At 38.9% G+C, this 27,068-nt stretch overlaps 1 long non-coding RNA gene across 1 annotated transcript; it reads left to right on the forward strand.

Annotated features, from left to right (window-relative positions):
- Positions 1–9,635: 9,635 nt before the first annotated feature.
- On the forward strand, positions 9,636–14,744 carry LOC128808116 (uncharacterized). Its single transcript, XR_008437376.1, has 3 exons — positions 9,636–9,771; positions 13,906–14,007; positions 14,532–14,744. It is a non-coding gene; the product is annotated as an uncharacterized LOC128808116 (long non-coding RNA).
- Positions 14,745–27,068: the final 12,324 nt, after the last annotated feature.

Genomic DNA, 27,068 nt, shown 5'->3' on the forward strand with positions numbered 1-27,068 from the left:
TCCTTTTGCTTTTAGTTCTAGACAATTGAAATAAGGATGCATGAACCTGGAATACTAGACTACTTATATCCGGTTAGTTTTGTAATCTATATTTGGTGTTTTATATAACTTGTTTGACCTGGGTAAAAATGAATGACAATGTATCTTCCCTTTTTGAGAATCAATATCTCTGAAATTCACTAATATGTTAATTTAGCTGTATGTCTGTATGCTATTGCTGTTGTAGGAATTCATAATGATTGGGAGTGTTATTTTAGAGGGAATGCATATTGCATGTATATAATATATATGTGTGTATACAAAGTAGACATAAATCGTACATTTTAGGTATAAGGAATTAAAATAAGAAATTATAGAATTATTCCTAAATCATCATCTCAAAAAAATAACCATAAAGTTTTAACCATTTTTTGATTTAAAAATCAGATGCTGGATTTGGAAGTGTCTCTCTTCAATGAAAGGTTTATATTTTCATACAAATATTGCTTCAGATGTAGCTCTGCTGTCCATTTGCTCAAGAAGGGATTTATTTTTCCATGGCTCTGGGAATGAAGGACATCCAACTCTTTCCACGACACACCATCCACAGAGGCATGACCCTCCTCCAGCCCAAAGGCAATTATCTGACCCAATCCACAAGAGCATGGGTTTTTGAAAGGTCAGGCATATCAACAATCTTCTGTATGAGAAAGAATAAAGAGGGAGAAGTATAGGACCAGACTGGGCTGGTGACTTCATCTGAGGGATGGTGTCACTGCACATTTATTACTCCACCTCCAAGTGCAAGGCTTGGGAAAAAAAGTGGCCAAAGACCATTAAAATGTTAACTGTCCCTACTCTTGTGCCTTCTTGCTTAGCCTCCCCACCTTGCTTACACAGTAGAGCTTTTGTCTGGATTCCAGAAGATGAGAAGAAGTCTCTCTCCTTCAAAGACCAGCACTGTATTATCCACTCTGGGAAATACAGGAGGACATTTGTCTTGTATTAGTAACACCTGTATCTGTAAGACTTGCATGAGTGGTGTGCAAAACAGGATGGACTGCACAAGTGAGCAGTTCCAACAGCACTAAAGGTCAGGTGGAGGAGATGGTGTTTGATATAACTAGGAGTTCTCACATTCCTTCCTTGTATACAAGCAGAAAGCAGTGTGAATTTCTTCTCCTTCCATTCAGTAAAGCTCAAGTAGAGCAAGATTTACTAAAATCAAAACCATAGGGAATATGATTTACAAGCTTTAGTAAACCTGAGATAACTTATCCTGATAGCCCACAAGGAAGTCAGATTCAAGCCCTCCATAGCCCTCCAGCTGGCCTAATGCCATTTCTTTGCAGCCAACTGTGGACTAAAAACAGGAGAGATATTTAGTTAAGTTTAATCATTTGTTTTCTGCCAGCTTTTGGAAACATGTTGTGTGCTCTATATTTGGAGTTTAGAAAATTCCTCAGTAACCAGCTTCCAGGGAACACTTTTTTCCTGTCATGATGCTGCCGTTTGGCCACAGTTTTGACCTGATGTGCTTTCAGAGACAGCTGCATCATTTCTCTTAAACACTTGAAATCCATGAAAAAGTGTGATGCAGTTATCTGCAGAACTGTCACCGGTTAGGAGGAGTGGGTTTTGACACTAGCAGAATTGAAGAAGCCTGGCAACAGAAGCATATAAAATATGGTAATAAGAAGATAAGGAGACAAAGAGCAAAAATAAAAAGTTACATGTAGGCTACAAAAACAAAAACTAGATGAAGATTTATATATTAAAAATACTTTAGTAACATTTAAAGAAGTTGCATAATAATGAAAAGCAGATACAAGACTGTCTAGCTATGTACAATACTACAGATTTGTGCATGTAAAACTATCATAAAAAATGAACATTGAAATAAACCCAGATGAACAGACCAGAAAACAAAGAGCAGCCCTGTCAGCATACTAAGTTGCAGTAAGATTAATATGTGCTACAAATGTTGTTCCCAATGTATCTCTCTGCACTCATCCATCATCTCCTTCCATGAAGCCAACATGAGCTTGTGGCCTTTTTGCTGCCTAAGGCAACCTGGTGTATATGTGCTTGGGAGTAAATATAGATTATTTGTCCAGTCCCCAAACCAACAGTGCTCACATAGTTGCTAGCCAGCAGGACATTTTTCTGTCCCCTTACTGAGAATATCCAGGCTTTCTCCTGTTCTCACATTCACCCCAACTATGCTGTACTACTAAAAAAAAAAAAAATGGTCTTTCAGAGTCCCACACTAAAATTGGTGTGAAAAGCTGGGCACGTCTAGAGTCAGGAAGTATTTAGACATATTTTAAAACTATGAAAGGCATCATATTAACTATAGAGGAAGCCTAAATGTCTAGCTCAAGCTAGACACCCACTTGTTCATTAAACAAGTGTTTAATGTTAATGTTAACTTGTTAACATTAAGTAAGTGAATTTGGTGCTTAGAAAGATGCATCCAAAGCCCACTGCACATGCAAGCAGCTGCTACAGTCTAGCTGAACTGGTCCATAGCCAAAATACTCATTGGACCAACACCTGAAAAACACCACAGGCTCACCAAAAGTTTCTTCTTTCTCTCTGGCACACACTGGCTGTGCTTTGAAATTAGCTCAGATTAATTTAATTTGCTCCCTTCTTTTTAATAAGAACAGTAACTCATAGTGTTACTATGATACTTTTATAAGCTCTCACATACAGCATTAGTACCAGCTCCCAATTCCCCTGTCTGTGTATACAGAGCCCATAATATGCCCCATGTTCACAGCAGAGATGAGGAAGAAATGGGAATTCTCAGAGCCCTCTCAGAGTCCCTGTGTGGTGCTATCTTTTTCCTCCCTCCCCAGATTTCCTCTGGTGTCATCTCTGATGGCATTACTAGCACAGTGTTAGGCTAACACATATCTCGCAGGAATGTTGTGGGTGTTAATTAATAAATGCTCATAAAATGCTTGGAAACCTTCAGGCTGAAAAATGTAAAATAACTTAGAAATATTGTTCTTATTTTCTATATCCAGATACTATGTCTCTTGAGGTCTCTGCAATCTGAAAGTAGGTCAAAACTTGGCTCTTAATAAGTTCAATTGGGAACTCTGGAATTTTCCTCCAGACACAATTTTGTACTACTTAAATTAAGAAACATGAGGCTTGCTACCCTGTACCCAAATTCTGCTGTACAACAGCTGAGGACAGCAATGAAGAGACCAGAAGATGTGCTCCTCACACCCAGCCAAGGTGCATTTGCAAGCCAAATGTTGACTTCAAAGTGTCAACCAACCCCACACTAACACACACCTTGGTTTCCATGGATTTACAGGTTTTTATGTTTCGGCTCCCCCCAAAAGTGTCATCCATGCAACATATCATTTAGGGCATGAAACGCTTCCTTTTGGAGGAGCTGTGTTAAGCCAAGTGGTTGCACTCGTTTGTTTCATGTCATTTGACCAGGTAGAACATGGGCTGTTAAAATTCTCTGTATGTACCCACTGGAATGGCGTTAGCCCCTACAAGAAATACATGGCATTGCTCTTTTCACTTCCATTCTGTAGGAACAGACACAGCTGAGACATAGGGTGTTTCCTGAGGTTAATGATAACCTGAGGTTAATGGTTTCTGGCTGAACTTTAGGCCCTTGGCTTCCCCTAACCTGTCATTAATCCCCAGGAAATGCCTGAAACCAAGCGTATTATTTAAATCTGGCAGCAATTAATTTATCTCTGGACCTTACAGATGCTCATATTAAATTAAAAAGAGGATGATTTATGGAGAGCACCAATAATGTCCAGATCTAGGCAAAGATAGATGTTTTCCTTAATATTTAAAATTCAGGTTTCCTTTTTCACTGAGTCATTGACTATCAGCTGTATTAAAGGGTTTTATTTAATTATTCTATCAAATAGGATATTTTCCTTAATTATTAATTTTAAAAAACACTTTATCTTGTATATTCTGCCAGCTGCATCAAGATTTTATCTTTTTTCCTCTTTGGGAGTGTTTCATGAACATTGTTCACTTTTGCTTTGAATCAGAAAATAAATGTATTTTTAGCAACTTAGTTTAAAAAGAAGCAATCAGAAGAAATGCAGTGGCATATGTAAGAAACAAGAATTATCCTCCCACTCAGCAGTAGATCTATAAGTCTCAGACAAAATAACAGCTGTGGTCTTATTTCTACATATTAAGAAGATAGGCCAAAAACACAATATAAGGTTGTTGGTTTCTACAGAGCCAGAAGGTAAAGCTGTACATTGGTTTTTATTCTGTTTATCTTTGGCTTTTAGGCTGAGGCTGCCAACAGTGCGCACACTCACTGCTAAGGCTTCTGAAGCCTTACCAGAGCTCTCAGTGATGTGGTTTGGCAATAGGAACCACTAAATCACTGTCACAGGCATCAGTGCAGTTGGCTCCATAATTGCGAACAACAGCCATAAATCCATTGAAACTAATCCATGTACCAACTGAAATAAAGTCCTTAATCTCATCTCCTTTCTGTTTTTCAGGTCTCACTTTCAGGTCTTATCACAGTATAGTGCCATTAGCTGTACAGATAAAATGGGGTCTTCCAGACTCCTTAAAATCTGAAATTCTGCTGTAAAAACAGCTTAAGAAAAATGGACCTTCAGAGTTAAAAGTGAACTGCAAGGGGACAAAAATCAGAGTTGTGGATTTTTTTCCTTCTTTTCAGAGAATTCATTCAGTAACACGTTTCATGAAAAAATGGTTACTGAAAAACCACAGTTTACGTTCTAATATTTCTGTAAACTGATTAAACCAATTCCCTTGAGAAAAATTACTGCCTGTATTGCAGTATGAACTCTACTGATACATAGGATTACTCCACTCTTAAAGAATAAGAGGAACAATCTCACATGTGTATATGTGGTCACACATCTGGCTTTCTGCAGCATTAGTACTCCCTTTCCTGAAATCAATCTCTGTTGAATATCTTTTCCTTAACAGCCTCTTCTCACATGTTGGTTCTGCTGCCTCTTAGAAGTTTCTTGTATAACCCACCCATGGAGAAGAAGACAGGGCAGGTGCAGTGGTTGTGTTATTCTGGTAAGGCTCCTCCTTGCCAAGGAGGGTCTCAGCCTCAGCACTGCCTTCCCTGGGGGAGCTCCTACCCCTGGTAACACCAGTCTGTACATGTAGAGAGGACCCATACACTGCTGTACACGTGCGGCCATGAATACTGCTATGAACATTTTTGTGAGGAATGGAAGACAGACTTCAGCCTTCTCCACTAACGTGTGGTTCCATCATGTTTGAAGAAAATTATCTTTCTCAAGGTTCAGTTCAGAAAGTCTTTTTTAACTCCCTCTTTTTTACAAGCTTATGGCAGAACTTCAGCATTTCTTTGTGTTACAATATTTTGTCTTCATTTTGAAAATACCACCATATGTGTTCCAGCTACAGGTGTTGCCCTGTTTCATAATAACTAATTAAAATAAATATATATACTGCACAATCGTTTTCTAATGGCCAAGAAGAGATTACAGAAATATATCTATAAAATATTAGTCAGGGAAGACAAAGGCAGTTTATGTCACAGCTGTACCTGCCCCATTCCTGCAGTCATATACAGTGTCCATTTCTTCCAGCATGCAATGGAGCAGCTATGGAGCTTCATCAGTGCACTGGAGCATCCTGTTCCAGCTGGTAGAAGCAATTTTGGACTTCTTCCCTTGGAGCAATCAAAACGTTTTAACCATGACACAATAACTGAAGGTTCCACAAATTTTAATGAGCTAAAGAAAACGTATTTCGAGTGTTCCTCTAAACACTTAGGATCCAATCTGTATCCTACATAATTTGGGAAGGATTTGCTATGCCCTTTACTGAACTTTGGAATGAAAGATAGAGTGTGTTATCATGCACGCTTTGTGGGGATCTTTGTGGCAAGAGTCAGATTCAGTGATGTTTACATGTTGCTTGGCAAATAAATACTATTCCATTCCAAGGAAAAACAAGCCAGCTATCAATATACAGCCACATTTCTTATGGTTTCCTGATTTTCTGCCTTTTAGTACACCTAAATCCCCTAAATATGAGCTACTGAATAAGCATTTTGTATGCTCAGAGGTAATTAAAGCTGTTCAGAGGACATGGATTCCATTTTTGCTCTAAATTTCAAGGTTTCAGAATTTGTTTTCACTATCCAGAGGAATGAAAATAAACCCCTCAAACATTTTTGCAAATGGAAATTGTTATGAAATGTATGTTTCTGGATATAAAACCTGATCTTTTCGGCTTAAGTTCTTTCTCCTCTGGCTGTAAGTGACAAGAGAACCCCAGGCAAAAACTTTCTCAAGAAATGTTTGTGAAAACTGATATGTTGATACAATATTTTGGCTTTGATGAAGTGACATATTTCACTTCACTGAAAATATTCTGACCAGCTCCAGATGGGATTGAATTATTTAAGCTAAGAAAATGATTCATTGTGAGAGTCTGAATAACCCAATAAAATAATAGAGTAATGCATGGTGGAGTCTAAATAAGCCAATAAAATAACAGAATAAAGCAGTATTCTTCAAATCAACATCATTGGATGTGAACCCTTGTCTTTATGTCTGAGATAAACTCATAAAATATAAACAGATTTAAATAGTATAAATGATGTTTATGTCCATCCAATATAGACTTCTAGATAATATTGATCTTTTCCCTTAGAATCCTGAAGCCCTAGGAAAACAAGTTCTGAATCCAACTTTCTCCCGTGCTGAAGAACTAACAGACAGAGAACACATCTGAGAAAAATTTATGAAACATGTTTCTAAAGTCTTTTATTAGAGAAGAGTCTAAAACTTACCCAGATAGTTATTCCTTTACTATTAGGACATGCTGATAATTGAATATTTTTTTCTACAACACAACCTACATTCTCCTGATGAAACCTCAGACAATTAGTTTAAACAAAAGTTTAGAGGATCATCAATCCACTTAGAGGATAATCAATAATTGTAGCGGTTTCAGGTCTATTTCAAATATAGTAAAACTTCACAAGGTCCTCATTTGTAATTAATTTTTCTTAAGTAAATAAAGTATTTCTCAAAGAGTTTCCCAAGTACCAGCGTTTTCTGCATTTTTTAACTTTTTTAAGAGAAGAGCAAATCAATAAATTTTATGCAATGATTTCTGAATCGTCTTCATATTATTAATTTCAATACATAACCATGTATTCAAGTATTTCAGTCATATTTTCTACATCAGCTTCAGCTACTACACCACATTTAGTAAGAGGCCTCAACCTTCTTTTCAATAAGAGAAAGATAGTGAAATTGTGCACCAGTTCACCACTCACGCTGTCTGGATTTAAGTGGATTTAAGAGGAGCTCTGACCCCAGAATATGCCATGAAAGCCTTGACACAGCCACCAGATGCAGAACGTGTAGGGTGGCTGACTTCTCGCGAGCTTCACACTTATCAGGGATTGGAAATCCCTGCCTGAACTGGAGCTTTGAGTATCGGCTGTGGAATTTCCCGAGCCATCTGACAAAGTGCAGGCATCACATCAATAGCTCCTGCCAAGCCATAGCAGGGATCCAAATACCTTTCCCTCTTAGCGTGTCAAGAAGATTGGTGTGCTATCAGCCCAAGCTAGAATTAAATCACAGAGATGGTTTTGCTGTGAACAGGAAAGAGGGGATGAATAATCATTTGCTTTGTTTTCAAAACCAGAGAAGACCAAGACTTGCCACATTGATTTTCAAGGAAAATGTGACTGCCTAAGCAAGGCTCTACCACTGCCGATCAAAGAAGATAACTTGAAAAATCGATTTGGGATGTTTGCCTAATTAATATAATTGCAGTATCTATTTGATCCAGAATTAAGCAATAGGGAACAAAGCCTGATTCTTAATCTTGTCTCTTGGGAACAGGCTGCCCAAGCCCACATAGACTGGAAAATCTAACTCACACTGTTTTCCTTTCAAGAAAATTCCTGGGGCTAATGGAAACATATGAGGCTTTATATAAGGTCATTAAATTGTCATGCTTTGTCCTTTGATTTAATTAAAATCTTCTTAGTTATTCAGACTTCTGTGCTGCAAGCTGAAATGTAAATGAATGATAAGATGAATGGTTTAATATAATATCTACAACTCTATATTTCTTCCTACCTGAGAAGTTAAAATTTGATAATATATTTCTAACTCCACACAATCATCACTTCTCACTGTTCAGAGTAATTGCTTGTGTTAGAAAACTAGAAAATGTATTTTATAGTTTCTATATTACAAATACTCAAAAATTCTCTTCTCTTTTTCTATCCAACAAATGTTTAAAATTCTGTGAAGTTCAAGGAACTGAACATCATACAGATTATTTTGATGTTTTCCTATTTTGACTGAATAAGCACACATAACTGGATTCATATAGATCATAATTCAATATCTTCCCTTTTTATTCCTTTCTTGAATAGGAAAAGCACTTATTGCCATGATTGTAATCTATTTTTTAATATACCACTAATGATTTATTATAGATGTCTCTCAGGAAGAAGAATGAGCTTCTTCTGCATTCTTCTGATGACTTCAGTGATATAATTCGATATTTTATTTTATTTTCACTGATACCACTAAGTTCTACAATCTAAGAAAAATGTGTATTCCCTGATACCACTGGAAACATTCAACACAGATGTTTGCATTCTGCATAATTGCATGGTCCATACGTATTCTGCTTTTAAAATATTTGCTTAGTGTAGATGGCAAACTACTCAAATACTTTCATATTTTGCTCTTCTAGACATAACATCTGCAATTCAATTAAATCTTTCATCTATTTTATTCCTGTCATTTCAGGGTATAGACCTTGATTCTGTTAATCCAGTGTTGATGCTTGTTGTGGAAAAGACATTTCGAAACTCTTTAAAACAATGCAATACTTAACAAAGGAGAAGAAAACAGAGTGTTTTAACTTAGGAAAAGCTACTATGGGATCAGATCAGTGATTGCTTCATAACCACAGCTTTTCCCTCGCAGGCAATTAGAGAAGATCATATATGCTGGATTTCTCTGAGGGCACTGAAATGCTTAGTTTCTGTCCCAGCTTCGACCAAGAAAAGATTAACAGTTCTACAGTTTAAAAATCTGTGAACTGTCTTTGTTCTTCACCTGTTTTTTGGATAATTTTGTCATAATTTCTGGAAGAACTAGTCATAACTTCCAAGTGGGGGATTTGCAGGAAGAGAACTCACATGGTTTGCTGTGGAGTAGATCAATACTAGACAACTTGCAAAAACAGCAAACATTTCTATAGATAGGATAAGAAATGCCTACTGCTCCCAGATAAATGCATTTACAGGCTATTCTGTATTGCACTGACTTTTGTAAGACCTTGTCATTATGTTATCTGAGCATATCTAAGCATTATTGGGTGAAAGCATTAATAATTGTTGCATTTTCTTTCACTCTCTGCCATTTCTTCCTAGTAGGGACAGTAGAGGACATTTATCTGTTTAGGTCTATTTGCTTGTTTTGTGTCCAGTGCTTGTAAGAGCCCGGTTACTTTGGAAAGTCAATCCACTGTCTCCAAGGAGGTCCCTCTGCTCCACAAGGTCATACTGAGGTGTGTTGCTGCCACTCACCACTCCTCTGGGACATCCCTGGGGGTGTCACCCCATGGCTGATGGAGAGTGCAGGGGAGGGTGGGGCACAGGTGGCTGTCCTGGGGTCTCTCCTGTGGGAAGTTTCCCAGTGCTGCTCTGGTCACCAGCTCTGTGCTGCTGCTTGCTGCCTTCCCTGGGGACCCTGAACCACTTCCTTTTTTGAGGTATCTTGAAGGCTGACTCTAAACACTGTGCTTTGCCTTATATCAAGACTAAGTTTTGGAACTTACTATCTGTATATCTGCCCCCACCCAGACTCCCTCACCAAGTTAAACTTGGACACAGAGTGGTTTTGAAGAGTTCTGCACCCCAAAATTATGTCCTTTGTTTGGAGTACATGCTCTTTTCCCAGCCTCATCTTTTTCCTTCTCCTCGTTTACGTCATGCTTTTAGCTTGCAAGACCAATGCACTTTATGCTCAATCTACAAAAGAAAAATTACTCAACCAAACAGCACACAGAGGAGACAGCTTATGACAATAGCATCAAGTGTTGATACTCAGAGATTATTACTTTATAATAGAAGCTAGAACAAATTGTTTTTTGTGAAAGGAAGTCTGTTTTCTCAAATGCATGAAGTTTATATAATAGTCAGAAAATGGCCAGTTCAGCAGATTTTATACACATAAACATTATATGTAATATTTTATGCATAAATGTTCCAAGTTTACTCCAGTGTAAAGCTTTCCTTTAAAGAGTAATTCTCACCCCATAATTCACTTTTATGATTTTCTTAGGGCTTTAAGTGTAAAAGCTCAATCTGGTTTTGTTTTATCCTTCCTTAAAAAAAAAAAAAAAGAAAAGCACAGAACAAGTTAATTTTTATATTCAATCTGCCAAAGCTGCCTTCATATGTTGTCACATATGAAGCTAAACATGTCACTTTTGCTAGCACATGCATAGACACATGTGCACATCCAGATACACAATGACTTTTTAAGGCTTAATGACAATAGAAATAGTTTCATGTGGAAAAAGGGAGGCCTGACCGGAGCTGTTGACTGCAGCAGGCTGTGCTCATTCTTGGGCTCCTCTCCAAACCTCCCTCCAGCCCTCCTGTTTCACATCTAATGTAAAGATAGTTCTCTCCCCCAGACAGTTTCTCACAAATCTGAAACTTGGGCTTCCTGCCAGATGCTGGATCTCAGGCTGAGTCCTTTGCTTTACTGCGACCCTTTCCATGTCCTGTCCCTTCCCTTTGGTCTCAGAGAGCTGCAGCAGAGAGCAACAGTCAAGTTCTTTGTTCATTCTCTTTCTCTCCTGCCCTGTATGAACAGAGGAGAATACTGATTCCTGCTCAGCCATGGGCACACATTCTCAGGTGTTTTAATATGACCTCAGAAGAGAGGATTTGATGAAGCTAACTGAGGAAATAACATGTTTTGGGCTGGAGTGTTATCAGTTTTGAACCACCATGGCTTCATGAGGGAAAAGTCCTGCTTATCAAGCCTGATTTCCTTTTATGACAAGGTACCCCACCTAATTGATCAAGGCAAACCAGCTGATGTAATCTTTTTGGATTTCAAGAAAATTTTTGATAGTGTCTCTCACAAGATCCTTCTGACAAAATGTGTAGCACATGGCTGAATTAACACATCATGAATGGGTGAGCAACTGGCTCACAGGATGGCCACAAAGGGTTTAGAGAGACCCCAACAAATGAGAGGGCTGGGTAATCATCAAAGGTATGAAGTTTAACAAGGGGAAATGCCAGATTCTGCACCTGGGGTAGGGCAGCCCTGGATGTATGGACAGACTGGGGAATGAGGGCTGAGAAGCAATGCCATGGAAAGGGACCTGGGGGTTCTGGTCGAGGAAAAGTTGAATTTGAGTCAGCAGTACCCTGGGTCCCCAGGGAAGCAATCACAGCACCAAACCTGACAGAGTCCAAGAAGCATTGGGACAACACTGAGACACATGGTGTGATTTTTGGGAGTGGTACTGTGGAGGGCCAGGACTCATTGGACTCAATGATTCTTGTGGGTCCCTTCCAACTCAGCTCATTCTGTGATTCGTCAAAGTCAAGGATGCAGCTGCAGGGATGTCTGCTTTTTCAACCTCCCTCTTTCTTTGACAGCAGTTCAACTTTCAGACATACCATGTAACCATACTCTTTTTGCCCCAAAATATTCTATTTTAGACAGAAATTATGCCCAATATATTCTAGGATCTAAATTATAACTGCCAGAATTACAAAACCAAAGCCATGCGTAGTTTGCATTACCAGAACTGATTCCCTTAGGATCTGAAGTCCTAATACATTTCCTCCCTATGTAGACTTTGCTGTGCTCAGGAGCTGCAAGGATTCCCTTTGCATTGCACTTCATATTTTCTCACTTTTTAAGTCATGTATTGCTGCATGGAAATGCTTTTACCATGAGGATGCCCTATGAGAGTGTTTAAATCTCCTGCTCATCCAGGAGTTACAGTACAAGTAATGGCAGAAGACACTCCACTGCCACCACCTCCTGAGCCACCATCTTACTTCTATGGCAATTTCACAAGGATGATGCTTAGTGAAGTAATACTATGGGATCAGACACTAACGTGGTCCCAAGGTTTATGGCATAGCACATGGAGCAACTTACTGCTGCTCTCAAGCAGCTTACAGTTTTTGGTGTGACTATTCCTCAGTTATTTTACCATTGATCTTAACAACCACATTTTTAGAGGTGACTGCAGTTGTGTAGAAGTCCATTTTCTACGATAACAGATTTTTCCAGTCAAAGGAGATACATCCAACTCACCAGGGCAATCATTCAGACTGACCACCAGAAATGAGAACTAAGAATTGGTCTCACAGGATTGCAGAGGATTCCTCAAATCACTTACAGTCATGATTATCCATGGTGCTCATATGTTAGTTTACCTTTCAAGTGAAAAGATTATGCTCCCCAAGGCAAAAGATGGGTGCAGTTTCAGAGATAGCTTACTCCAGGAACTACTGCTCACTGTGACAAGCTTGGTTCCCAGCAAACCCTGTGGTACGTGCTCACACATAGGCTTGCAACTGATATTCTCAGTATCAGTATTCTCATAAAAACACCAGTCTGCAACATTACTTCCTATTTCATGCACCTTACGCTGAAAAATTACTAGCAAAAATACATACACGTCTTACGGTCACAGAGATGCTCCTGGTGCTTCTATGCTCTCAGCAGCTCTGCTATAGAGAAACTTCCTCCAAAGGGTGCAAGGGAGATTGCTCTATCTGTACTGTTTAGGCACTGTTTGGTCCCATCCTGCACTTTTCTTGCTGTACTGGAAGAGAGGTCTTTCCTTGGAGCACTTCAATTACTCATTTAACAATTTTTGCATAACTGCTACATGAGGTGAGTGTGATCCTGTAAAGGAAAACATACAAAGAGCACAGCAAAGGAAGGGAACTAAGTTTGCACAAGCATCTTAAATTTGGCATTTCCTACCCTATGAGTGACTTCAATGTAGACTTTGTATTGTGCTTTACTGTGAAAATTCCCATCCTTATTGTAAGGTTATTTCTCCACTACAGATCACAGAAAGCTTGATTTGAAGTGCTCCAAAATGGGAGCTCACTATCCTTACATCTTTAACTCTTTTTGGATCCAAGCCAGAATTGACTAGTTTAATGTGTCACCATAACAACTGCTGAGCACTTCAGTTTAAGAATATTTTCTCTACTCTTTTGTTCAAAGAACTAGTAGCTGAGCCATAGATTTCACCCTCTTATTCTGAAACAGGCTCAAGCAGACCGAGACAACCATTTCCAACTGTTTGTCCTTGACACACAGTAGACCACAGGACAAATGTTTTCTTGGCCCCAAGGGGTAAAGCCATTGAAGAGCAAACTTTAAATGCATTATTATTGTTTTGTGATAAGAAGAAATTCACACTTCTGACAAAATGTTGGTTTTGATTTAGTTACCATTTTTTAAATATTTCATTTCCATTCCTAGCAAATCTTGAATCAACATAAATAAATATATCCAAGCAACAGATTTCACATATCAATACTTCTTCCAAGGAGATTTATTTTTTTAGGGAGCACACCCACATATCTTTTCAGATGAGCTTTAAAATGTTGGTTTCTTTACAAAAAATTCCTTTACTGGAATCAAATACTGGAAAATGCTTGATAACAAAAACTTTACCTAAAATAGTTCATAGTAGTTAAAGTAACAGACATGTTTCATCTCTGAAGCATTTCAATTTAGCAAGATTCTCAGTTTTAGAAATATTAAAATAAAATGTATCTGTTTAATAACCAAGATTTTGTCATATATTAAAAAATATGAAAATAATCATAAACTTCCATGACAGATTTCCTACAGAACCCTCTTTGTTTTACTCACCTGTTGGGGCTGCAGACAGCAGACACAGACACATGTGGAAACCAAGCTTCTACTTGCTTCTGCAGCTGAGGTATTGAACTATGAAAATAACGTTGGAACAATGTGAAGGGAAAAAAGTCTCAAATACACATGATGCAATATAATTTGGAAGAGGTTTCCAGCTTTGCCAGATATAAACATCAGGATTAATTTAATGAAGAAGACATCTTTGCCATAGCCATAGTGCTATGCACACGTGAATAGCTGCACGTGTCAGAAGGCTGGGATGCAAGACAAAACATTGGCCAATATCAAACAAAAGCAAATGTGTATCACACCCTTGTTTTTTACACCACTCCTTTTGAATGGCTGCATAACATGAATACTTTTGCATTTTCATGTTAGAGCTGTCCCTGGTGGTGTAAAAAGCCAGAATAACATCCTGAGTGCTGGAATCTTAAAGCATTGCTGACGCCTTTGAGAGCTTGTTTACACCAATTCAAATATCAGGTGTAGATATCAGTCAGTGTACTTCTGAAAGATGCTCTCTAGCACACTGTGAATGGGTAAGATGTAGACCAGCTCAAGGCAAATCCTTCTGTGGTCTTTCTATAGATGGGACTGCAGCTGAACACCTGTAGGAGAGATTACAGACAGATGTCTTCAAAGACTCAAAAAAAGAAGACCATGAAGAAAAACAAGGTCCTGTGAATTCAGGAAACTATATTTGGATCACTACAGTCGCCAGAGCACTGCAGAAGTCAGACTAATTTGTCATCTAGAAAGCCACAAACACTAGATCTGTCAAATAAATGTGAACTTCCACCAGCCCCTATCTGGTTTCAAGGCTAGAAATAGCATTTGATTAAGCAGCTGAGAAAATAAATTAATTTTAAAGTAATAAAGCAGCTTGCAAGATCATAGCAGTGTTCTATCCCAAAACTATGTAGATCTATTTATTTACACACATCTGGATAATTCATTGCCATTTTTCAGGGTTAAGACACAAACTTTAAAAAAACACACAGTAACTTATGTATTCACGAGCATTTTCTCAGACAGACAAATTTTCTCAAGTCTTGATTTTGAAAAAGCAAATGGATTTCTAGAGTATGTTATGATACTTTGATGGTGAACCTAAACTCACTTTCAGTATAAATGTTATCTTGTGCCTACACTGCTCAGGCAGAGGTCTCTTGTTGTGCCAGTAACAATTATTTAACCTCCACACTTTGATTACCTACTGATTCAATGAGAAGAAAGCTCACAATTTATTATTTTGAAAAACATAGATTTAGTGGCAATTCAATAAAAAATATTTAATTTCAAATGCAGTTCTGTTGTAAATTAGTTGACAAGTTTTTCTGGCTGAGGCAGAGATTAAATCATCAGGAACATACTGAAGTATGCTCTACAGATCTTTAGAAATTCTGGCAAGATTTCCATAGAGTTAATAGATTGTTATCTTCTCCATAACTAAGTAGGATGAACCAATGCAAGGAAAAGTGATCTAATTTCAAAATAGGATGCTCTAGATACTCTTTTCTAACATTCTAACTACAAATTCCTGCCCTGCATCTGATTCCCTATTCATACAATAATTTCCCTCATTGCACAGGATGTTATGAGGCTGTCCACACTAAACAGTGTGATTGATTCAGTAGTACAATAACGGAGTAATCCAAAATCCTAAAATAAATAACAAAAAAAGAAGATGAAGTCTATGAACTCCTTTCTTCCATGAGAAGGAGAAAATTCTCAAGGAAGGATTGCTGTTAATTGGGATCAGAGGGGAAAACACTCTGTTTTTGAGGGGAAAAATACATGGCTTGAGCTGTGTATGCATTGTTTGCCCTCAGTGTGCAAAGGGCACTACTCAGGCCATGGTCCATATTATTCATCAGAATAACCATAAATCACAACCTCAGAATAAACATCTTCCACAGTTGCTGAAAGACAAATTCAGCATCTTGTATCGTATTGTTGATGTTTGTGGTGTTGTTAGTATGCAGGGAAGCACAAGGCATATTAGGGAATTTTTTCCTACTGTGGCCTATTCCCACAACCTTCTTCACATTTTCTTTACATCCCAGGCATGCATTTCTTTCATTATGGAAAATATATGCTTAATTTAAGGCCCAAAACAGAAATGCTGCTTACAGTAATGCTTTCTTGAGTCTTATTAACTTATGAACTTTTGGTGGGTTGCCCAGCACTCAGAGCAGCTTTTCTGTTATTTTCCAAGCTACATCAAAGTGTTTGTCTCAAGGGCCTGAGGGGTTTTTATAATTTTTAGTGAGGGAAAGTCTCAAGAATAATTTTCTAACATTAGTCATGTCAGCTATAACTGCATTTCTGTCTTTATTCTAAGCTTAGGGGTCCCTGTATACTTAACACAGAGAGAAGCATGACTCCCAATTCTAGACAAGTGATGTACAGGTTACCTGTTGTGTTATTCCTTCTAGAAGCCAGTGGGAATCTATACCCAATGCTGTTTCTATTTCAATGACTCGGGATATTACACAAAGGTCTCAGCAGACTCCAGGTGAACTGCAGGGCAATACACCAAGTATTGTTTTGCTTACAATAGTACCTAGCATTCCCACATACACTACATCCACATCCATGAAACATATAAATCCAAATAATGGTCTTTAGCTAGCAGCATTCACAGCTAAAGATGCATCACGAACAATATGGATTATTCATGTGTGCATGTTTGGACAGTGACAGAACTTCCTTTTTTTCCTATAAAGTCCATCTGTATAAACAGTACTTTTTGAACTGAACTACATTAAATGAGACCTGCAAAGAAAACACATTGCTGATGGGATGTGAAAGGCTTAAATTAGCATCTCTTACAGACTACAATCTCTACTTCAACATATACTGGACAATATTTAGGTGATTAATATCCATACATTTCCTGAACAATGAAGGGCAAAATTCATTTAATAACAATCTCTGACCTGTGAAAAGTCACAAGCTTCCCCTGATACCTGAAGAAGCAGCTGCAGTGTCAGCCAGTCAGAGATGCAGGAACATCAGCAAGCCCCCCTGCCTTGGTGCAGATGAAGTAGGACCACCATGCACATGGCCGAGCAGCATGAAGGTCTGTGCTCAGATCCAGCTCCTGCTCACACCCAGAGCTAGCAGCCTGTGTATGTTTTGCCTCACCAGTTTCTGGAAAACTTGAGAGCAGGATAGCAGATTTTAATTTTCTCTACTTTTTATCCTTTTCCCTGCTGGAAACAAAGCTCTTTTGTGTTATCCTTTTCAGATGCCTTGCCTGGCTACTGATAGAGTAACTTCAAGCCACAGCAGCACATAAGGATGCCAGGAGTCCTGAACATTTATTGCCTCAGCAGGACACTGAAAACGAAACATGGCAAACCAGCAGTTCTCCTTTCAGCAAACAAATATCCTGAATTTGCTTCCCAGGGATCAGAGCTCATCCTCCAGTGTCTGCTTCTTACAGAAGAAAACTACTTACATCAATAAACTCCAGAGATCTGCTTGGCTACAAGTGGTCCTTAAGAACAACCTGGAGTAGACATAAGTCCACAATATGATTGCTTTCTGTTGCTATGTGAGATAAAGTCACAGTAACCTTCTGATGCGACTCCAGGATTAGGGGCAAATTTGTGTTAGCAATAATCACTATGGGCATGGATCTGCAAAGAGCAGCCAGGCTTGTTCTTTAACACATACACAAAATAGATACAGACATATGCTTGAGAGGAGTCCAGAAAGAAAAAATGGTATCATGTCTTGTTTGTTTCTTTCCTGTGGAGCAGAGAGTGTGGGGTTTAATCAATATGTCTGCAGCATGGATGATGAGAAGACCTCAGCTCCCATGGAACAGGGAGAGAACCAGCCAGAGTGTGCAGCCCTGTGCTGGGGCAGCTGCATGCTACTCTCCTGTGCTGCCCTGCAAACCTGCACAAGAAAATCCAGAGGTGTCATCTGATGACCTTCCCTTGTGTAGCAGGAGATTTGCTCATGGAAGGAGGAGCTGAGATGAGCTGTTCCCGACTTTTCCCCATGCTAAGCCTCCTGCACAATGCTCAACAGCAGCACAACAATCAGTCCTCTCAGCTCTGACACTGCCCAGACTGGGCAAGCTTTAAGTCTCAGGCTGAGTTTACAGACAGTTCTTTTAGTATGTGCTAGGTGATTTTATGCTATGTGTAGCGTATTGTAGTTCACTATATATTCCCTTTCTCACTGCAGCTTCAAAGAAACAAACTTCTTATTTAGAAATAATTCATTCATTTGGGGCTGCAGGCAACCTTAAGTGACCCCAAAGGCAGAGACAGGTAACAAAGACCTAACCTTGAGCATGTTAATGCTGAGTTTTGCTGGGAATTTTGTCAGATCTAGGATAAGAGGAGCTGGCTGCAAAAAAATTCTGGAAGCACAACTCTTTCAGAAAATGGAACCTATTGAACTTTTCCTAATTAGCAATCAGGCTCCTTTCATTCATCTGAATTACAAACATCAGCAAGAGAGGGAGGGAAAAATCCACACTGATGTTTTACATCAATTAATTCCAAGAGAATGTCAGAGTTTTTATATTATAAAACCTCCTATATAATTATACCTCTTGCAGTTGTTTGTTAGGTATGTAAAGTTATCCTTTTTTTCCTGTATCACTTGTTTCATTTCTTTCAAAATTGTAGCTGTCATTAAATATTTTTTTTTTAATATGACAGTTCTTTGGTTCTGATTAGCCGTATTTCATTGCTAACATTGATCTAACATCAGCAATAATGCTGGACCAGACTCTGGTCTCTTTACTCACAATAACCAAAAGTTGTGTGAACCTCTGCTGATTTCAATGTAACCTCTTGTGTGAGTATCTGTTCACCAATGAAAGAGTTTCACAATCTGGCATGTGCTGCTTTGTTGGTCACTGGCACACTGACACTTCTGAGTTCAGCCAACTCTCAAAAAGATAGTGGCTTATCATTATTCTGTTATTGATTTAAATCTTGACAGTCATGTAAATAAGCACAGGTAAAAGAAAAATATTCCTGTTAGCCCTATTTTACAGATTAGAAAATGTGCACAGAGGGATGACGCATCACATCTAAGCCTTGCTTTATAGGTATTTCAGAAATAAGATGGAAAGTAACTGCAGCACCCAGTACTGTGGCTCATGGACCGTAAGACAGATTGCCAGGAGACTACTGTCTGCAGCTCCTGGGTTCATGCCTTCTGAGGCCAGGATGAAATCCAGACCTAAGTTGTTCCTATCTATTATTTGTGTATTTATAGGGTGTCAGTTGCTGAAGTACTGAAATGCCAGACTAGCCCAAGGCCACAGACTCAGCATCCAACTGGAATTCAGGTCTCACGAATTCCTCTGTCCCATTCCCATGCTCTGTTGCCTCCTCTGTGCCACATAAAAATAAAAATAAAACTCAGGCCACCTTTATCTCCAGGACTATTTGATTTCATACAATAGATACAAGAACACCATCACTGCTCCAGAAAATGTTTCTCCATTTTGGCTATATTTCTATAGGAATTTTATAATACAAAAGAGCAGTGCTGCAATCACATAAATTAGGGCACTTATTTCAGTACTGTAATAATAAGCCAATGGTATTCCTCTTGCTTGGAGTGAACATGAAGGAGTAAGAGAAAGAGTGGTGATAGAAAATAAATGTTAACATTCAACCATATCTCCAGTGTGCTCAGCAAAGTGTTTGTTCATTGTCTTAATTCGCTTTCACATTCTTTTTTGCCCTGTCCAAGACCAGAAAAAAATGCAACTTGGGAAAACAGTGAGCAGTGCAAGAAAGGAACAGCTGCTTTTTAAAAATTCTTTTGTTGTCCTAACTTAGTATTTTTTTCTAGTAATAAAAATCATTATGAGCAGGGAAGGTGACCTTTTATACAAGTTTTGCAAACTACAGGCACTTGGGTACCTCAAATCTAAATCTGCTGAGGAATCTAGAGAAAATAACTCCTTTATTCTCTTCTTGCCTAAACCAAGTTAAATCAAAGAAAACAAAACAGGGCTCACCTAATGAAACATATCTGACTGTAGCTGAGTAAGTTATCCATGTTCCCTTTACTGTTAACAAAAAGAATCATCTAAGGAAGGCCAGGTAGATCTTTATTTCTTTTTCTTCAGTAGTTACGTGGGAAGTTTGTTGGCCACCTTAAACTAAAGTCTTGTGAGACAAATCCCAGACTGAGTCACCACAGTTTAATCAGTTTCATCCTTTTTGTTTCTGGATGATGAACAGTTTAACACAAGGCATGAACTGAATAACCATGTATTTCATCTGCTTGAAATAAACATTGTAACTTATCATTTCCCTGTTCTGTCTGAATGACTCAAGCATAAGGGCCCAACTTATTTGGTACCATTGAACTACAACTTCTCTTAAATGAGTAAGAAACAGGTGCCAAAGACATGAGCTCACAGAGCTTCTCTGCCCTCCTGTCTTTTAACTTCTCGCTCTGTTCTTCTTTCTCACCTAAGCTCTCATCACCATCTACAGCTTTTAGCAGCTGGTGGCCATGATAAACCAGGTCAGCTGCTGAAATTCTTCAGATAGCTTTTGACAGTCAATTTGGATCAACAGTCTACAGCAACAGTGCATTTCTGAAAGCCACACTCATTTTATACACAAGTGTAAATGGCTAATGTTCAAATATGTCAAATGGCTCAGGATTAAGTGTACTGGAAAGTATGAATTTAATTTCCTCTGTTTAAGAATTAGGAGAGAAGCTTGTTTTTAAATTTCCCAGTTGCAAAATAGTAATTTCATTTTATTTCAGGATTGTTCTCTATGAGGTGGGGTGGTTGGTACCGTGTACGGCATTAATTCAAAAATATGCTTAAGCACACAGAGTTTTAAGAAAGCAAGTAGCCCTCATGAAGAAATTAATATTGCACCGTCTTTCAGTAGTCAAGACCTGAAAGCCTGAAAAAATAATTTCGGTTTTCATCCCCACAGGAAAAGTAGTAGGAAAACATTTCTTTTTTTTAAACCTATTCATGCAGTAAGTAATGGCTTGACTTTGGACTGTAGCATTGTCTTGATAAACGTTCTTTCCAAGATACTGCTTAGTTTACTCCAGAGCAGGGAGAAAGTGAGCAAGTGAGGAAGATTGACACAGGGTTGTGTTTGAGGCCAGATTACCCAGAGGCAGAAAGTGGTGGGCAGCCTTCCTTGGGACCCTGTTCCAGTGACATAGTATGTCTTTTCATTAGAGAAAAACTGCTTTCAAAGGCATCATAGCAACTCCTGAAGGACGCTCTGACATTCAATATGGGACAGAGAGTTACTGTTTAACACTGAAATACTGTTTATTAGATAAACATTACATTTAAGTAGCAAGAAAAAACATGAAACCGTTGCAAAAGTTAAATTATTTTCTTTGCTGCAGCTTTGTCCTTCACGTTATTTTTCTTGAAGAAAGAGTTTAGTATTGAAGAAACGGTTCAAAAAGCAACAGTAGTATAAACCAAAATTTACTTGCTCAATAGTACTGTGTATTCGCCAAACTGCTCCATCACTGGTTTCAATGTTTACTCCTGAATAAAAGGGTTTTTTCCACAAGGATCTTCTCAGTGGTGCAGGAAGAAAGTAAAAACTTCTCTGTGTGTGACAACAATCTGCTGCCACAGCACTGCGTGTCATCTTACAAGCAACCTTTCGGGCTAAATTCTGCTCTTAATTATACTTGATTCATGCTGTTGGCTTGCATACTTTTACAGGAATTTAAGAGAGAGATCTCTTGCACGACTATTATAAGTACAGCTCTGCTCCTATGCTAATCTTACTTCACCCATCTCAACCAAGTTGCTCCTGATTTATATTAGTTTACCAGAGATCAAGATCAAGCATGAAAATCATCAGGAAGTTATAGACCTTTATTCAAAATAAAAATATCATTTCTCATTAATCAGGAAAGGCTATGGAAAAAGTAAAAAAGTAACTTTACATTTTGGTGATAAGTGAGAACATTTGTCCAAGTACTAAATCCCCCTTTCAAGAAAAATAACATGTGCTAAAGCTTTAAAAGGAGTCCAAACAGAGGACTAATTGAGGAGATTGATTTCTGTTCTCCCTACCCTAGTTTAATAGGCTTTTTCACAACTGGATTTTGGGGAGTTTGGTCTTTTAGACCACTTATTCTTAACAGCAGTAAGGAAGAAATCTGGAAATTTATTTATTGTGAGGAATTTCCATTGAACTCAATCGATATTCTGTGTTGCCTTGTTTCTTGCCTTTTTGTTGGATTTTGGTTTTGGTTTGCAGGGGCATGGGGTTTGCCTACTTTCTAGCTAATATCAGTTTGTTAGGGTTTATACTTTGCATCTACTAGATGATATATCTTCCTCTGACATTGAACACAAAATTCTTGGACCATGTATTTAAAAAATGAACATTTCATGCTGGTATTTTACTGCAATACTAGCTCTTATTTTCAGGTTGCTTGGAATTGAGAACTTGCTGGTACACTACTGTGCTTTAGAACTGCTGTGTTAGCTGAGGAGAGTAGAGTTAGGTCAAACCTGAGAACAAAATATCTCCCGTAACAAATGTAGCATTTGACCAAAGACCAAATCCTGGTTTGGTTTTGGGTCATAAAGGTGCAAGCCCTTCATCAATCAAGTTCTTTTTTGAACTGATCTTATTCCAGGACATTAACTCTTAAGAGCCCCAGGAGTCAAAACAGAGAGAAAATTACTCCTTCTAACAGAGGATGCTCTTGTAACTGCAGCACCACGACGCACCGACAAAGGCGGCTGTATCTGCGTTCAGGAGCCAGAGCTCGGGGCAGCTCTGCTCAGGGACCTACACCGACTCGTGGTCGTATTTCGGGTGGGGACACGCACTCAGAGGAAGCTGTTTCTCCTTGTTGCTCCAACCTCCTGCTGTTGGAATCTCTGGCACAGTGCACTGTGATCCAGCTTTACTGCAGCTCTCCTGGCAGATTCGGTTCGCTCCGCATGCACCGGTGTAACTCAGAGCAGTCAGGCACGCCAGGCCAGAGCCTTGGCTGCCTACGCAGACCACACACCAGCAGGCTTAGCCTTACATCAGCTAGCAACAGCTCAGGCTGCTCAGAAACCAGGAGGTGAGTGCTCCTGGACTTTTAACAGCATAGCTTTTAATTGTGAAAATGTTCTTCCAGGTTTATTTAAGCCACAAGAGATCAGAATGGCTGGCAGGGGATCAGCTCCCCAGAATACTATTCAAGGCCAGGTTGGATGGGGATTTTAGCAACCTGGACTAGTGGATGGTGCTTCTGCCCATGGCAGGGGCTTGGAACTAGATGATCTTTAAGGTCCTTTCCAACCCAAAGCATTCTGTGATTCTATGAAAAATATCCCAGGCACATCTCTTTCTCTTTAGGAACAGATATGTTCGTACCATGGCCAGAAATTGCTGACTCTGTGATGCAAAGCACATGATCTGGCTCCTATACTACATTTCCTGTCAAAGCTGTACCTAGAATTTATGCAACTCTGGTGATTTTTTCCCCCTCTGTTCTGTTTTAGATCAGGCTGAGAATACATCTGAGCATTCAGAGATTTTTAATATTGTCTTTTTCTGGCTAAACAGATGTAATGTTTTATTATTTTCCCACACTTCAGGCTTTCCAAAATGTACTGCTCTTATAAGTATAAATGTAGGGGAGGAGAGAAAATGGGTAATTATATCTCCTATCCTTTCTTATCAAAGCTGTGTGTTGGAAGAGATGGAGAAACTGAGAAAAAAATGAGAATAAAATTTATTGCAGACGTTTCTCAGCTGAATGTCTTCCAACTAAGCTTCCTCTCCCAAATTTTGTGATTTTGAAGATGGTGTATGATATAGCTTATATACAAGGATTTAAAGGTGGGGGGTTTTGCAGTTCAAGAAAATAATGTTTCCAGTCTAACTCAAACATCAGGGAAAAAAAGTGTGTTCAGTGATAAGTCCCAGAACTACATCTGCATTGTGATTGTATAGAGATTTTTAAGTGTCTGGCCTGTCTAGAGAAACCAGCTGGGGAAAAAAAAAGCCCTATTACTACAGGAACCTGAAGGAAATAACAATTAGTGGATGTTCTCACTTGCTCTTGAAACACTACAGCATGTGCTTCTTTCCCCAGGACATAGAGTAGTGATCTCAAAGGAGCGTTTGCCTGTCACATTATACCCTGGAGCTTTGAATCAGTATTTGCCAACTCCTGTCAAGCACTTGAAAGTTGTGACTCCTATCCAAGGCCAATGTATGATGATGTCCCAAATATGTGCATGCTTTTTCCTGACTCTTTCATTTTTCATTAGAAAATTCAGATGTTATTTTTAGATCATATCTTTCCTTTCCAGATATCCATGTAGAGTTTACAGCACTGCCAGATCCAACATATTGAGAGTATTGAGAAGTACTTTTGGAAGTTCTTTACAAGACTCCCACCTAGGAGCCACAGCTGTTGTCAGCTCACCATGGCTTTGTTTGGGCATTGTGTCTCCCTCACTTCCACACAAATTCAGGGACATTCATTCCCACATCTACAACTTAACTTTCCAAGCAGCTCAACCAAGAGAGCAAAAGCAGGCACACACTCTCCAGTTATAGATCAGTTCAGCCCCTAGACTCACATCTGTTTCTTGACCTAGCATCACCCCTGCTCCTTTTGCAGCACTGGAGGCTCCACATCTCATGGGGTCAGTCTAGGAAGGGTTTTATCCCTTCCCATCCTTTTTGGCCTGAAGAGGGAGATGCCTTCTTCTGAGCTAGTAAGATGAGAAGTAAGTGAGAGAGCAAGGCCCACAGTCCTTCTGAACTGCTGGGTCTTTCCCTGACACCCTCTTTTTCTTCTCTCCTGTGGAGTTAATTTGGGGTTCTACTTCTTCCACATTCCTACAGAAAATGTTGCTTGCTCATGCACAAGTGGGAAGGAGTTCTGTTGGTTGAACCCAGCAGCCTTCTGTCTTCCCTGTGGCTGCTGGGGCCATGGCAGAGGCAACAGAGTGAGGATTACAAAGCATGCAAGGACTGCAACCTGTCACTCACCCGCCTGGGACCTCAGTGTTTGCTGCACATGCTCTTAATACTGAGTCCTAAAATGGGACAGTGCTATTTCTTTCCTCCTGTCCCTTGAGAGTCCCAGTCAGGCTGGTTATATTCAGCCATGCTTGCAGGAGATGAAATGTTGTGTCTAAAGCTGCTTTCCTGTGACTTCTTTTATTTCTTCAACTAGAAATTCCCTGGAGCTCCATTTCATAAAATATCTAGTTTATCGCATTCCTTATTACTTTTAGTGACCAAGATGTACATACACCCCCAGCTCAACACTCCAGTAGGAAAATTGGCTAATCAATCTCTCACATGAGAGGCAAGATTCAGGTTTGGCCTCAGTTTCTGAGGCAGACTTTTGCAGTTCATAGTATAAATTGTCATTATATTATCCAGTTATAACCAGCTATTGGAGTTACCACAGTACTACTGAGAAAATAAGGAAATCCTAATGCAAAACAATGGTTTTTCATCTATATAGATGTGGAGCATGTATTAAATTCCTTGAATTTAATGCAGAATGACATGGGTGTTAGAGTTAAGACAAACCACAGGGTTCATCTGAAAGATCATGTATATCACGGGAATTCAGGTTTGAAATGAATGTTGGCTTTGGGTTTGAAGTAAACATGGGGTTAGACTTTTCACATTTTCCAATGTATCCTCCTCCTCTATATCTATTTTATGGTGATCTATTGCTGTCTGAAACTTCAGCACTGCATAGGTAAGAAAGAAGAATGGTTAGCTGTTTATGGGTATAAATTCTACCTAGTCAATGTGATGAAGCACAATTAATACTTCCACACAACAGTATCTTTAAAAATAATTTCAGCCTACCAAGTAAGACTGAAGAGGAAATACCTGAGGAAGAGTGTTGTTGCATCCCAAATCGTTATACTTTAGTATCTGGGAAGTTATGAAAAACATGTAGGCAGAGGAGATTCCCATAAGATTTAGAGCAAAGAATATGGAAAATATGAAATCAGATTGAAACACTCAGCAGAATTAGGAAGCCTAGCAATCTAGAGACAGTTGCCTGGAAAATGGCAGGGAGAGAAAATAGTGAAGGTTTTCTATGAAATATGAATAATGGTTAAAAAGTTTGTTACTGCTGAATTGGGTAGCAACAGGAAAAAATAGGATGTTGTTGAGAAACTCAGTAGGCTCTGGTTACTCTTTCTATGTTGGAGGTGATTCTTTATATATTTTCTTCAGTCAAGGACTACAGACTGCATTAACAGCCTTATGTCTTTCATTAGTAGTATACTTGTCAAAGGAATTGTACTTAAGTTCTTTACATATTTTCCTCTTAAAAGACCCCTCTGTGACTTGGATCTTGCATGCAGGACATGAAGACTTGCATGCATCTCAGAGTTTCAGGGGAGAGTCATGGAGAGCACAGCTCTCTGCCATACTGTTATATAACAGGGAATCGGTCAAAGGAATCAAGTGAAGTGCAACACCTCCAACAATATCCGCAATGGGACTGATTTTGATGATTGTGTCAAGATTTATCTTCACTGTTTGATATTTCCCTTCGTGAATGTATTTACCAGCACACTCTCTCACCCTCCACTACACCTTCTGCAAGCCTGCTGCATTGAAGAAGTATCATTTTGCATACTGATAGTAACTCAGCCTCTCAAAGTCACAAAGTCAACTTTTTCCATTTGAATTGGGAGGGGAGGCAGGTAAAGAAAGCAATGTTAGCAAATTTCTAGCAGTGAAGAGAGTAGTATAGTCTCTATAAGATTCTGTTTTCCAGGCAAAATTCTGTTTTCAGAGTAAAACAGTTTTCACTGACCTCCGCAGAAGTCATGGGTATCTGAAAATGGAGTTTGTCCCCTTGACATTTTGTGAATTAAGGAGAGAGAAACTAGTTATTCCAGGATTTCCAGGTCCAACTAGTGCACCAAACATACCCATTACTTCATACACATTTTATACACATTCACCCTCACGGTATCCTGCGCCTTGTATTTCACTCTTGTTTGGGAAACAAAAAACGGAAATAAAAAAAAAACAAAAAAGGAGGATGTTTCTCTTGCAATACATTTCTGTGAATAACAAATCAGACTTTAAAGAGGTCATTAACTTTGCTTATAGGAGTCAG

Source organism: Vidua macroura, chromosome 5, assembly GCF_024509145.1.
Source record: "Vidua macroura isolate BioBank_ID:100142 chromosome 5, ASM2450914v1, whole genome shotgun sequence".
Classification (NCBI taxonomy): Eukaryota; Metazoa; Chordata; class Aves; order Passeriformes; family Viduidae; genus Vidua; species Vidua macroura.